General features: G+C 35.1%; 1 pseudogene; it reads left to right on the top strand.

Moving 5' to 3' along the window:
- The first annotated feature begins 331 nt into the window (after nucleotides 1–331).
- On the top strand, nucleotides 332–8,692 carry LOC132180003 (serine carboxypeptidase-like 17; annotated as a pseudogene).
- The last annotated feature ends 3,790 nt before the right edge of the window (nucleotides 8,693–12,482 follow it).

Below are 12,482 nucleotides of genomic sequence, written 5' to 3' on the forward strand. Positions count from 1 at the left end.
TATTGAATTTCCATGCATGTGTAGCACAACGTCAACGTACAGTTGTTGTATATGATTTTAGCTGATGTTGCAGTTGGTGTTCCCCGCAACTAAATTAATAATAAGTTAATAACAATTAATTATTATTGCTCCCCGCTACTAAACTTCAGTGTCCAATCGGTCAACAAGGCAGAATGATCGCTGCCATCAATTCTGATGGTGCCGAATCCAGATATAAGAACGGCCAAGATCCATCCAGTTCCAACCCATGCCAGCAACCAAAATTTTCAGGCAGTTTAATTTGATCCAGTTCCAATCTATTCTTATGGTAGCAGCAGAAGCTTTTCATAATATGCAGCTTCTCACAAAGTCATCCATTAATGCTGTTAATCTTCAAAGATGGGTGTCTTTGCGTTTGCTTATTCTAATACTTGTGTCAGCAAATGTAGCTTTCTGTGCCTCCATCGTCAAGTATCTTCCTGGCTTTGATGGCGAGCTTCCATTTAAACTCGAAACCGGGTAAATTTGTATATTGTTTTAAGCGTAAGAGCATCTCCAGCAGGTTAATTAAGTTAAAGTTTTGTTTCGGCTAGATTTAGTTGATAATGCTTGATATGATAATTTTTTTTTTCCTCCAACGGATTATAGTTAAAGTCTAGATAAAATGCATAAAGTGCTACCGTATTGAATAGCAACTTTTTGTTATTTTTATTTATAAATAGTTACATTTTTTTATTTATTGTTGCTGATCAAAATGCACTAATATATGCTAATGTAGAAATATGTTTATTTTTATGGGGAAAATATTGGTAAAGGGTTTTAATTGGTTTCAGATATATAAGCGTGGAGGATTCGGAGCTATTCTACTATTTCATCAAGTCCCAAGGAAACCCTAAAGAAGACCCTCTTTTTCTATGGCTCACAGGAGGCCCTGGCTGTTCTTCTTTTCATGCATTTGTTTATGAAATTGGTATTTCTATCATCCTATATATATAAAACTCGCAACTCTTTTCCTTTGGTAATGAATTTTATAGGTCTTCTTCTAGTTTTAGGTGAATATTATTTTCTAAAAAAAAAAAAAAATGTTGGCTCCACCGGTCCCTTATTTCTCATCCGGTTGTTAAAAAAATAATATCCACTAAGGATTAGGAAAACACTTGATATTTCCTCATATATATATATTACATGATGAATCACTTCCAAACCAAAAATCAGCTATCCGAGACAAACGTCGCAACTCTTTCGATTTGGCAATGGATTTGGTAGGTGATTTTTGGTTTGGAAGTGATTAATATAATATAATTAAATAAAAATTTAAATTTTTTGTATGAAAAAGGGAAAAAGTTTTATTTTGCAGTAATAAAGTTTTTTATTTGAATAATAACAAAAAGTTAATAATGTGATATAAAAAAAAATAAAAATGTTATAAAGTGGAAAAAAAAAAAAAAAAAAAAAAAAAAAAAAAAGTAAAACTTGATCAGCAAGTTCATTGCCAAACGAACCTTTTGTTTAGGAAAGTGGTTCCTCTCTTATCCTATGTTGTCTGTTTAGAAACAGCAACAATCACAAACGAAGTTAAAGCTTTGAGATTATTATACCACTTGAAATTTTTTCAAAGTATTATTTGTTTAATAAATCATTTTAGTGGGTCCTTTTTTGGGGGAGGAGATGAAAGTTTATTGGTGCCAAACACACAGTACTGCTTCAAATTCCAATTGCGAAAAGGACCAATCATGATCACTACTTTCAACATGATCAAGAGCATTATAATTTTGAAAAAATTCTAGCACATAAGGGTTTGGTTGGAAGAAAAAAATACTAAAACTAATTAATTTGAAGCTAACCTATTTGAATGGTTTTTGTTAGTTCTTGTGTTGGCTTAATTCAGTTCCAAAATGCAGATGCTACTGTTCACGGCTCAAACACTGATATAGAATGCTCAGAATCCAATCTCCACCGTTCATAATGTAGATTCATGTGTTATGAACATCCCTGCAAAATTTCAGCTCAATCGGACCACAAACGCCCATCGATCGGAGTTGTTGATGAAGACTGGACAGACCGGGTCTGGACCGCAATTCCCCGGGTCCGGACCCCATTTTCAGAAACTTGATTTTTCAAGCAGGGTCCGGACCTCCAGAGGCAGGGTCAGGACCCCATTTCCCGAAAGTGCATTTTATGAGGCCTGTCTGGACCTCAGATCTGCAGGGTCCGGACCTGGCTGACTTATTAGGGTTATTTTCTATTTAAACACGATTTTGCTACATTTACATGTACGTATTTTTATAGAGCAAAATCAGGGTGCTTAGAGAGAGAGAATTTGTTCTAGATTATTGTTGAAGAGAAAATACGTGAAGCCAATCGGAGTTCCGGTGAAAGGAAATCTTTTAGAAGAATCGTGCCAGATGTTCTGGAAAGGGCTACTGAGGTAGAAGTCAAGTGGGTCACTTGTCGTGTGCAAGGAAGAGTCAAAGGTTTTGTTATTCTTCTTGTATTCCTTATTCTTCTATATAGTGAATTGATTTCCTGGGTTTGGCTGCCCCTGAGAGGTTTTACATTTAGAGAGTTCTCTAAATGGTTTCCTCTTCGTAACCAAATTTCTGTGTTCTTGATTGCATATTTCATATCAGTATTTGGTTGATTTTTTAACTGCTAAGTTAGATCTGTTTTCTGGATATTTTCTGTAAAACTCCTAGACGTGTGAGTAGGTGATAATTGGAGTCGTTTTAGAATTTTCAGTTTTATAGCCTCCAGTTCTTAATTCTTATATTGGGAGTGGCTTTCTGCTGTTATCTGATTGAAAATTGTGTGCAGGTCCTTTGGAATTTGATATTAACACCTACACTGGGAGCTTACCAAGATTGGTAAACTACACATATGCATGGACAAAGGTTCAAAATGCAGCCTTCTTCACTCCACCCACCTTTTGTCTTCTGTTTTCTGGTACAATTCTCATAATTAATCTGCCTGTGGTGATAAATGTGCAGACAGCGAGCATCATATTTCTAGATGCACCTGTTGGCACTGGTTTCTCCTATTCCACAACTCAAGAAGGTTGGCCTACCTCAGATTCTAAATCAGCAGAGCAATCTTATCAATTCCTAAGGAAGGTACTGCACAAAACTCATGCTTCAAGAAGGAAAATTCTTACCTTTTTCATAAAAATATTCATTTATGTTTTTGGGGTATGATGCAGTGGTTGGATGAACACCCACAGTATCTCCCAGTTCAACTATTTATTGGTGGTAATTCTTATTCAGGCATGACAGTTCCACTAGTTACAAAAAAAGTCATAGATGGTAAGATATAGTTTATTGATAACTAGAATCTATATACGTAGAACTTGACATTTCTAGATTGAAATCAAATTAACCCTCTTTGTATTTAGTCTAGACTAGCTAATTAAGCTTGATTGGTATATAAACTTGCAGGTGTTGCTGCCAAAGTAAAGCCTCGAATGAATCTCAAAGTACATATTCACCTACCACATTTGGGCGTTTTATTTTGCTTTTGCATTCTGGTTTTGACATTTTTTTCTAAATGGTCTCAGGGGTATCTAATTGGGTGCCCAAGAACAGATTCTATTATTGATGAAAATTCCAAAATAGTATTCGCTCACCGGATGGCACTCATATCAGATGAGCTTTATGAGGTGAATCATTAATTACACCTCCCTCTCTGCATGCTACATTAATTATCTCAAAAAGTTAAATCTTATAAAAAAAAATTGTTGTCATGTTGGGTTTGCAGATTTTTCTTCTTTTTTTTTTTCAAATGCTATACTCCTTAGCTCTGAGATCATCCTGATTATGGTAGTGATTTTGTTATGGTTTACATGTTTTTCAGCAACTCAAAACAAGTTGTAATGAGGATTATGTGAACGTAGATCCATCCAATACAGCATGTGTCATGGCTCTTGCATATTACCAAAAGGTGAGACTGAGATGAATTGATAGTTATAAGATTTATGTACTCATGAATTTATTCAATACTGACTGATTCTCCGAAATTGCATGCAGTGCATCGAAGATTTATATACTTATAATATTTTAGAACCAACGTGCGCTTATGCATCCCCGAAACAAAATGCAGAACTGGATCGAAGATCTCTACAATAAAATCCGACAGATTTCATACTTTCACCACCTAGAATTCCTGAAGAATGGTGTCGGGTAATTAAACATCCCCCCTCCTAATTCTTGAAACTTGTTTGAAACATCTACAGCCGTACGATGATTAACCAGTTCATGACTTCCATCCATCTGTCTGCAGAATTTTAACTATGCATTATCGTCTATGTGGGCAAATGACGAAAGGGTTCAAGAAGCTCTGCATGTTCGGCAGGTTTGTAATTAAATTCTTCACGGGGATGATGTTTGAGTTGGTATGATCTTATTATTGATTTGAGATGATGATATGATTTTGTGATGGCATCAGGGTCATGTGTTGGATTGGAAGAGGTGCAACAAGAGCTTATCCTACACAAAAGATATACCAAGTGTGGTTGATGTTCATCGATATCTCAGTCAGTTTGGCTTACAAGTCCTGGTACAAAGGTAATCACTTTCTAGCTATCTTCTCTTCTCTGCCATGCGTAGTCCGGCAGTTTTTGGTAGTTTGAGAAGATATTTTCTCAATTGAAAGTCTAACATATCGTTATTAATTGAACGGTAGTATGAAGAGGGTATGTATATACTTTTCTCAAACATTATATTACTTTTAAAATAAAATAAATAGAATAGAAGAAAGAAGCCTCCCTCATAATGTTGTTGGCCACTCTCATCGATCTAATGAGGGGTGACTGACCAACCCTGATCATCTAAGTGAAGGGTGCTCGACCCTTGTAGTGAAGCGGCCACCCCTAAATATGGTGAGGGGTAATTGCTAGCTCCTCACTAGAGGTTGTCGCCCCTCATCTGCTCACTAAAGGATGATCGACCACCCTTTATTTGGTAGTCGACAACAAGATAGCTGCGATTGTTCTTCTTCTTTAATTAATATCACTTTCTAATTTGAAATAAAATTGAACTTTTACAAGGACTTTGTCGAAAAAAAAAAATGCTAAAAAAAAAAGAAGAAATTAGAGGAAATGATATACAAAAGGCTTTCCACAAAGAACTTTAAGAACTTTTTACTAAAGATTTTGCTTGCCACAGTGGTGACCGCGATATAGTTGTGCCGTTTGTGGGCACAGTGAAGTGGATAAAGTCTCTTAATTTGACCGTTGTAAACGATTGGCGACCTTGGTTCGTTGACGGCCAAATTGCAGGGTGGGTGATCTTATTCTAACTTTTTTTTAAAAAAAAAAAATCTAAATTAAGAAATATTAATCTATTAATTCTTGAATTTAGGTACACAAGAAAGTATTCAGAAAACGGATTTCGCTTAACATACGCCACTGTAAAGGCAAGTAAACTGTAAACCATACTCTTATTATTTATATATTCATTTCCTCTACTTTTTTAAATATATTTTTTTCTCCTTTAATTTTTTTTTTTTTTTTTTTGGATCGATATATAAAGAAAATAAAGTGTATGGCATGTTTTGCTTTGTCTTCTATAGGGTGCTGGTCACACAGCTACAGAGTACTACCGTAGAGAATGTTACAACATGTTTAAAAGGTGGGTTCATTATTACCCATTGTAATTAACTAAGGGTTGGAGCTTCAATAAACATCCGCCGGCATTTGCTCCTTTATTTTTATTTTTTTTAATAATCTTTTTTGTTTCCCCTAAAAAATATTGAATATATATCAATTGTTCCAAATATAAGGTATATGCATGCAAGATATAATACACTTGCAACTCAAGGGAAATATTTGAGTAAGTAATTTTTTTTAAAAAAAAATTATTTAAAAAGTGTTTTAATGTCACATAAACGTGAGAGAAGTGTTTTATGATGGTACACCTGCATATTTTGTACAAATAACTCCTTATTTATAACAAAATTAAAAAAGAAGTGACCGAGCAACCACCTCAGCTGATCATATAATGGGGCCTACAATGAGAGAGGATTTTATGTGGAAGCAACAATTTGGGTTGTGGAATTAAGGCCACCGTTGAAGTTAATTATTGTGAATTTTGATTACACTAGTTTATCATGTGTGTTCGGGAGTTGATAATTAGGTCAGTATGGCCGTGATAATTAGGTCAGTATAGCCGTGATCTCTAAGAGAGCAAAAAGCATGAGAATGAAAGGGGATACCTCACACTACAAATTGTCACCTTTTGGGCAGAGTTTTCCACTAAATTAGGTTGGAAGAACTTTCTCTAATTTAGTCTATAAAAATGACATGTGTCATTTAAACATGTGAGATGCACATATTTTTTTAATAGCGGGAACAAAGTTTGAATAAATAATATTAAAAACTCATGTACATCTCGCATGTTATTAAAAAAATAAACATATGTTATTTTTATAGATTAGATTAAAAAAAGTTCTTCAAACCCAATTTAGAGAAAAACTGTATCCCACCTTTTATTATAGAATTGTTACGAGTGGGTAGGTAGATTTAATATGGCAAGCATCCGAGGTTAAGGGTCCAGCATGGAAAGTGGTAGATTCTCATGAGTGTCTTTCCTTCTGGATATGCCCAAGCGAAATATTTCTTTAGGGTCAATCTTTCCTAGCCTATAGGACTAAGAGGAATGATAGGGACCCAACTTTTTTGCCCAACAAAAGTCCAACTTTTGCCTTATTTATTTTTTAAAAATAAAATAAAATAAAAAATGGAAAAAATGTTTGAAGCAACCCTATCTATTTTTTGTCTTTCTTATATTTGGTATTTTTTTTAAAATGAAAAATGGTATTTTTTTCATAATAATGTCATTTTTTTCAAGAAAATGTCATTATTATGAAGAAAAATACTATTTTTCATTTTTAAAAAAAATACTAAATAAAAGAAAGGCAAAAAATAGATAGGGTTGCTTCAGACATTTTTTCCATTTTTTATTTTATTTTTTTTAGAAAAAAAATAAAGGGTAAAAGTTGGACTTTTGTTGGGCAAAAAAGTTGGGCCTTTAGCATTATTAGTCCAAATAGGCCCAAGCGAAATATTTCTTTATAGGGTCAATCCTTCCTAGCCTATAGGACTAATTAGTCCAAATAGATAAGGCTATTAATGAAGTATACTTTTCTTATATAGTACGGCTTCGTAGCTACAATGTATATAGTGGAACAAGATCTTCTAAACGGGATAATATATGGTTAGTTATGTTGGAAGAGTATTTTTATTTTTTTCACTTTTTGAAGAAACAAAAATACCCCTCTAATATAACTAAGTAAATATTATAATAAATTAGAGATGATCCTAATTCGTATCTGTTGGGCATGTCTGCATGCATCCAACACTTAGGGACCGTTGGTTACTAGTTCATGAATCTCTTGGAAAACTACCGGTTAATTGGGCGTCTGTGGGTCAAAGGACCTCTTGAGGGGCTGTCCGTCAATAATTCGGAGCTATCTACTACTTCATTGAATCCCAAGGAAACCCTCAAGAAGACCCTCTTTTTCTATGGCTCACTGGAGGCCCTGGCTGCTCTTCTTTCTCTGGAATTGTCTATGAAATTGGTATTTCTATCATCCTATATATATATATACACACGCTTATCTATGAAATTGGTTTTTCTTTTATCCTTTATTAATTTTCTCATTTTGCTAGACAAAGCTCTATGAAATTGGTTCTTTTCTTGTCCTTTTGTTCTCATTTTCCGAGACAAAAACTGATTTAGTTGAATCCATTAAGCATTAGTGTAAGAATTCAATATATCATTAAATGCTAATTGACAATAAAATTAGCAGCGGAATGAATAATTATATAAATACCTATAACCATGCCTTACTCAAGCTAATTGAAGAACATCTTAACAAAAACAAATCTGAAAAACTACAAAATATTGAGAGGTTCTTCTGACCTATGCTTACCAGTGAGTGCCAATTGATGGAATACACATGCGTTATTTATAGGTAGGTCAGAGACCCTCAATTAGAGTTGTTACCTTAATTATTCCTCCCATCAAGGAATAAAAATCAAATAAATAATCAATATAACTAATTGATTCCACAAAATAAAATCAGTAATGAAATCAAATACTTGTTCCACAAAAATTAAATCAACAATTTAATTCAGAATATTTGATTTCATAGAATAAGCTTTAATTGGAATAAATCACTGAACACCGTAATTATATATATTTTATAATTACAATAATATATGTGACATAAGGGACATAATTTAAACGGAATTTCTTACAATTAGGTGTTGAAGTTATCCCACATCGGTTGTGAAAGGGACTGGTAGTCACTTTATAAGTGTGAAGGAAAGTCTCGTCTCTTGAGCTAGTTTTTTGGGTGAAAAAGTAGTCAAAATGAATAAATAACTAATAAGAGTATGGTTTACTTGCCTTTACAGTCGCATATGTTAAACAAAATCCGTTTTTTGAATACTTTCTTGTGTACCTAAATTCAAGAATTAACGTATTTTTCAATTAAAAAAAAAACAAAAAAAATCAAGAAAAAAAATCAAGAATTAACAGATTAATATATATATATATATATTTTTTTTTTCCTTTTTCCTTTTTTTATTTTTGGATATATAAAGATGGAGAAGTTTTGGTTTGCCTTTGTATAGGGTGCTGGTCACACAGCTCCGGAGTACTACCGTAGAGAATGTTACATCATGTTTAAAAGGTGGGTTCATTATTACCCATTGTAATTAATAATTAAGGGGTTGGAGCTAGCTTCAATAAACATCCGGCATTTGCTCCGGATGTGTAACGATCGATCGAGCTTCTCTTATTTTATAATCTTTTGGTGCTTCGTTTATGTAATTTATGTAGTAATTAAGAACATTTTATAAGTCTAAGAAGTGCAAGCAGAAGTTTATGATCAAACAGTGTGTTTCAATACGAAGTATTATTACTACACCATTTCCTAAGCTACAATTAACGACAATAGGAGTGTTGAAATAATGATGATGTGGGAATAATAGCGGAAGCAAGAGAGAGAATGAATACAAAGAACTTACGGGTGGTTCGGTGTTAGACACCTACTATACGTCCACCACTCGGAATACCCCTAAGGGCTACATTGTGCTCATTAACTTTATTTGTCTACAATACAAAGGTTCCTATTTATAGGGTAATGTCTAAATACAAGTTTGGTAATCAAATCTCATTGATTTGATTACAATCCCATTATATGATTATAATCAACCCATAAATAGAGAATATTTCAATATCAACATAATTATGGAATATATGAAAAATATAATATATTTTTCATATATTCTGACATCGCCCCTCAAACTCAAGGTGGAATATTCTGGAACTTTGAGTTTGAAATCCGAAACAATGATGACGGCGGTGGTTGGAGGCAGGGAACGGGCTGTAGATGACGATTGCCGAAGGAGATAGAGGCTGGCGGGCAACCAGCGACGGCGGCAGGTGGCTGGTGAATGCAGATTCAAAAGGGTCGACAATGGGCCAAACTACAAAAAGGGGCCGACAACGGGCCATGGCTGACAATGAACCAAAAATAAAAGGGGCCAACAACGGGCCAAGGCTGACAATGAGCCAAAAATAAAAATGAGCCGACTACGGGCTAAAGCTGACTATGAGCCAAAAATAAAAATGGCCGACTACGGGCCAGGGCTGACTTGGGCCAAAAATAAAAGAAAATGAGCCCACTTGGGCGGTTATCAGATCGGCGCACCGAACCTGACCAGCGCGTGGCGCGCATGATGTGGTCCACTTGGACTGCTTTTTTTTTTTTTTCACTTGGCTGACACCTTCTCTTTTCTCCCTTTTCTTTTCTTTCTTTTCTCTCTCCTCACTCCACGCCACACGCAGCACCTTTTTTTTTTTTTTTTTTCACCTTCTCTTTTCTCCCTTTTCTTTTCTTCCTTTTCTCTCTCCTCACTCCACGCCACACGCAACACCTTTTTTTTTTGTGGAGCAGTCAGCCGCGGCAGAAACTGTACATGCCAGGGACGGAAATTGACGAAGGTGGAGGGCGGTGAACGGATCTGGATGGCACGGAACCTGGTGATGAGGGCCTGCGGTGGCAGGGCGGCGTGGTCTGAGTGGCGCTTATGGGTCGCGGCCTGGTGGACAGTGGGCTGATGCCGGAGAAGGCCAGAAGGTGGTGCGGCTCTCTCTGGACGGTGACTATAAGGAGCAAGCCAGAGTCGGTGCTAGGATGCCAGCAGGCAGCAGAGAGCGGCGGCTAAAGGCCGTAGATCTGCCGTCTTCCATGCTTCTGTGAAATGCTAGAGGAGGTGCGGCGGCGTTGGGCTGGGCCATGGAAGGCCATAAGAGGCATGCCGGGGCTGGACCGTGAGCGGGAACAGAAGTCGGTGGCTGACGGCTTTCTCCGGGAAGTAGCCATGTGCACTGCAAATCTGGGTTTTTTTTTTTTTTTTTTTTTTTTCAAGAAACAAAACAAACAATAGATCGAAGAAAAATAAATACCAGAAAGAAATACACAGACCATTGGGCCATACAATGACTCTGATACCATGTTGAAATAATAAATATGAGGGAATATGCGGAAGCAATATAGAGAAAATGAACACAAAAAATCAAGTTAATGAGCACAGAAAACGAACCACCCGAAAGTTTTTTGTGTTCATTTTCTCTATATTGCTTCCGCATATTCCCTCATATTTATTATTTCAACAAGGAGAATGAATATGAGCAAACAAAGGAGAATGAGAAACTCCCCACGGGCCATGGCTACATATATAGCATTTAGAAGGGGAAGTAGATATATGTTGTATAAATTCTTTCGGGAGAGCAAAGAGTTGTTGACATGGGAGAATCTCAAAAAGGGTCTTTAATCATGATATGAATCGATCGACAACCTACTGTACGTAGAGAATGTTCACTACAAAAAACCAATTTTTTGCTAACATAAGTTTTCTGACGTGACAGGTGGTCTGACACATCAGAAAATCCTTATGACGGGGCATTTTTGACATGTTTCAGGCGTTAAAATTATGGGTATCAGAAACGGAAAATTTCTGACGTATTAGATTTAACACGTCAGAATTTTCTGATATGTCAAAATTGGCACGTCAGTAATTTAAAATTATTAAAAAATAATCATTTTTCTTTTTTAAAATTTTTTCTGGATTTTTTTTTTCAACTAAAAAATTTATTAATTTGAATTATTTTTCAATTATATATATATATATATATATATATATATATATATATATATTTTCACCACCGTATTTCTCCCCCAGCTCTCTTCCTGATCTCTTATTTTTTCCATTTTCTCCATTTTTGGTACTCCCCCCAGCTCTCTCCCTCTCTTCTTTTCTCCATTTTCTCTTCCTTTCTCCATTTTTGTTACTCCCCCATGGCCAGCTCTCTCCCTCTCTTATTTTCTCCATTTTCTCATTCTCTTTCTCTTCTTTCCTCCATTTTCAAAAACCAAACCCAAAACCAAAAAGTCTTCAAAAAATAAAAAACCCAAATCAAAAAATCAACCTGAAAAATCAAAAACCCAAACGTCAAACCCAACAAATCTTCAAAAACCAAAAAAATCTTCTTATCTTCTATTCTTCGATCTTTTTGCTTCTCTTCTCCTTTTCTTTTTCTTCTTCTTCTTTTATTCTAGCTCTGCTGCCGTGCAGAGAGACTGAGAGAGAAGAGCTTTTGCTGCATGCAGAGAGAAGAGGGAGATTGAGAGAGGGAAAGAAGATCTGGAATTAAATAAGAAAAGAAAATTTAGCGGAAAGAATAAATAATAAAAGAGGAAAAATTAAAGTTGAATGTCCCGCTATTTTTTTTTTCTTTTTTCCTGACGTGCTTGTTTTAACATGTCAGAAATTACTTCTTTTTTTTTTTTTTTTGGACATGTCTACATAAGAGGGGGGATGGGAGATTCGAACTAGTGACCTCCGCTTTATTAGGCGTGGTCCCAGTCGATTGAGCTACCTCTTGAGAACCACGTCATAAATTACTGACGTGCTACACTAACACGTCAGAAATATAATATATATATATATAAGAAATACTGACATGCTAGTTTTAGTACGCTAGAAATATATATAATATAAAAAAAAAACCTGATATTAAAAAAAAATTAAGAAATATTGACGTGTCAAAGTGACACGTCAATAAATATTTAAATATTAAATTTTTAAAAAATTAAATTGAATTAAAATTTCCTGACGTGTTGAATGTAACACGTCAATAAATATTGACGTGTCATATTCAACACGTCAAAAAAAAAAAATTTGTTGACGTGCCACTTTTGGCAAGTCAATAATTACTGACGTGGCAAAATTTGGTTATTGTTTGCCACGTCAGTAACATCCTTTTTTTTGTAGTGGTTATTACATGTTGGTTTGAAATGGAAAGGATCCTAATTCGTTTGTAAATGTGGGTTTATTATTAATTTATTACCCATTGTAATTAACTAAGGGTTGGAGCCTCAATAAACATCTGGTATTTGCTCTTTTTTCTAGCGAGCTTCTCGAGTTTAGTATTTATAAT

The sequence above is a fragment of the Corylus avellana genome, chromosome 4, assembly GCF_965113065.1.
Source record: "Corylus avellana chromosome 4, dhCorAvel1.hap1.2, whole genome shotgun sequence".
Taxonomy (NCBI): Eukaryota; Viridiplantae; Streptophyta; class Magnoliopsida; order Fagales; family Betulaceae; genus Corylus; species Corylus avellana.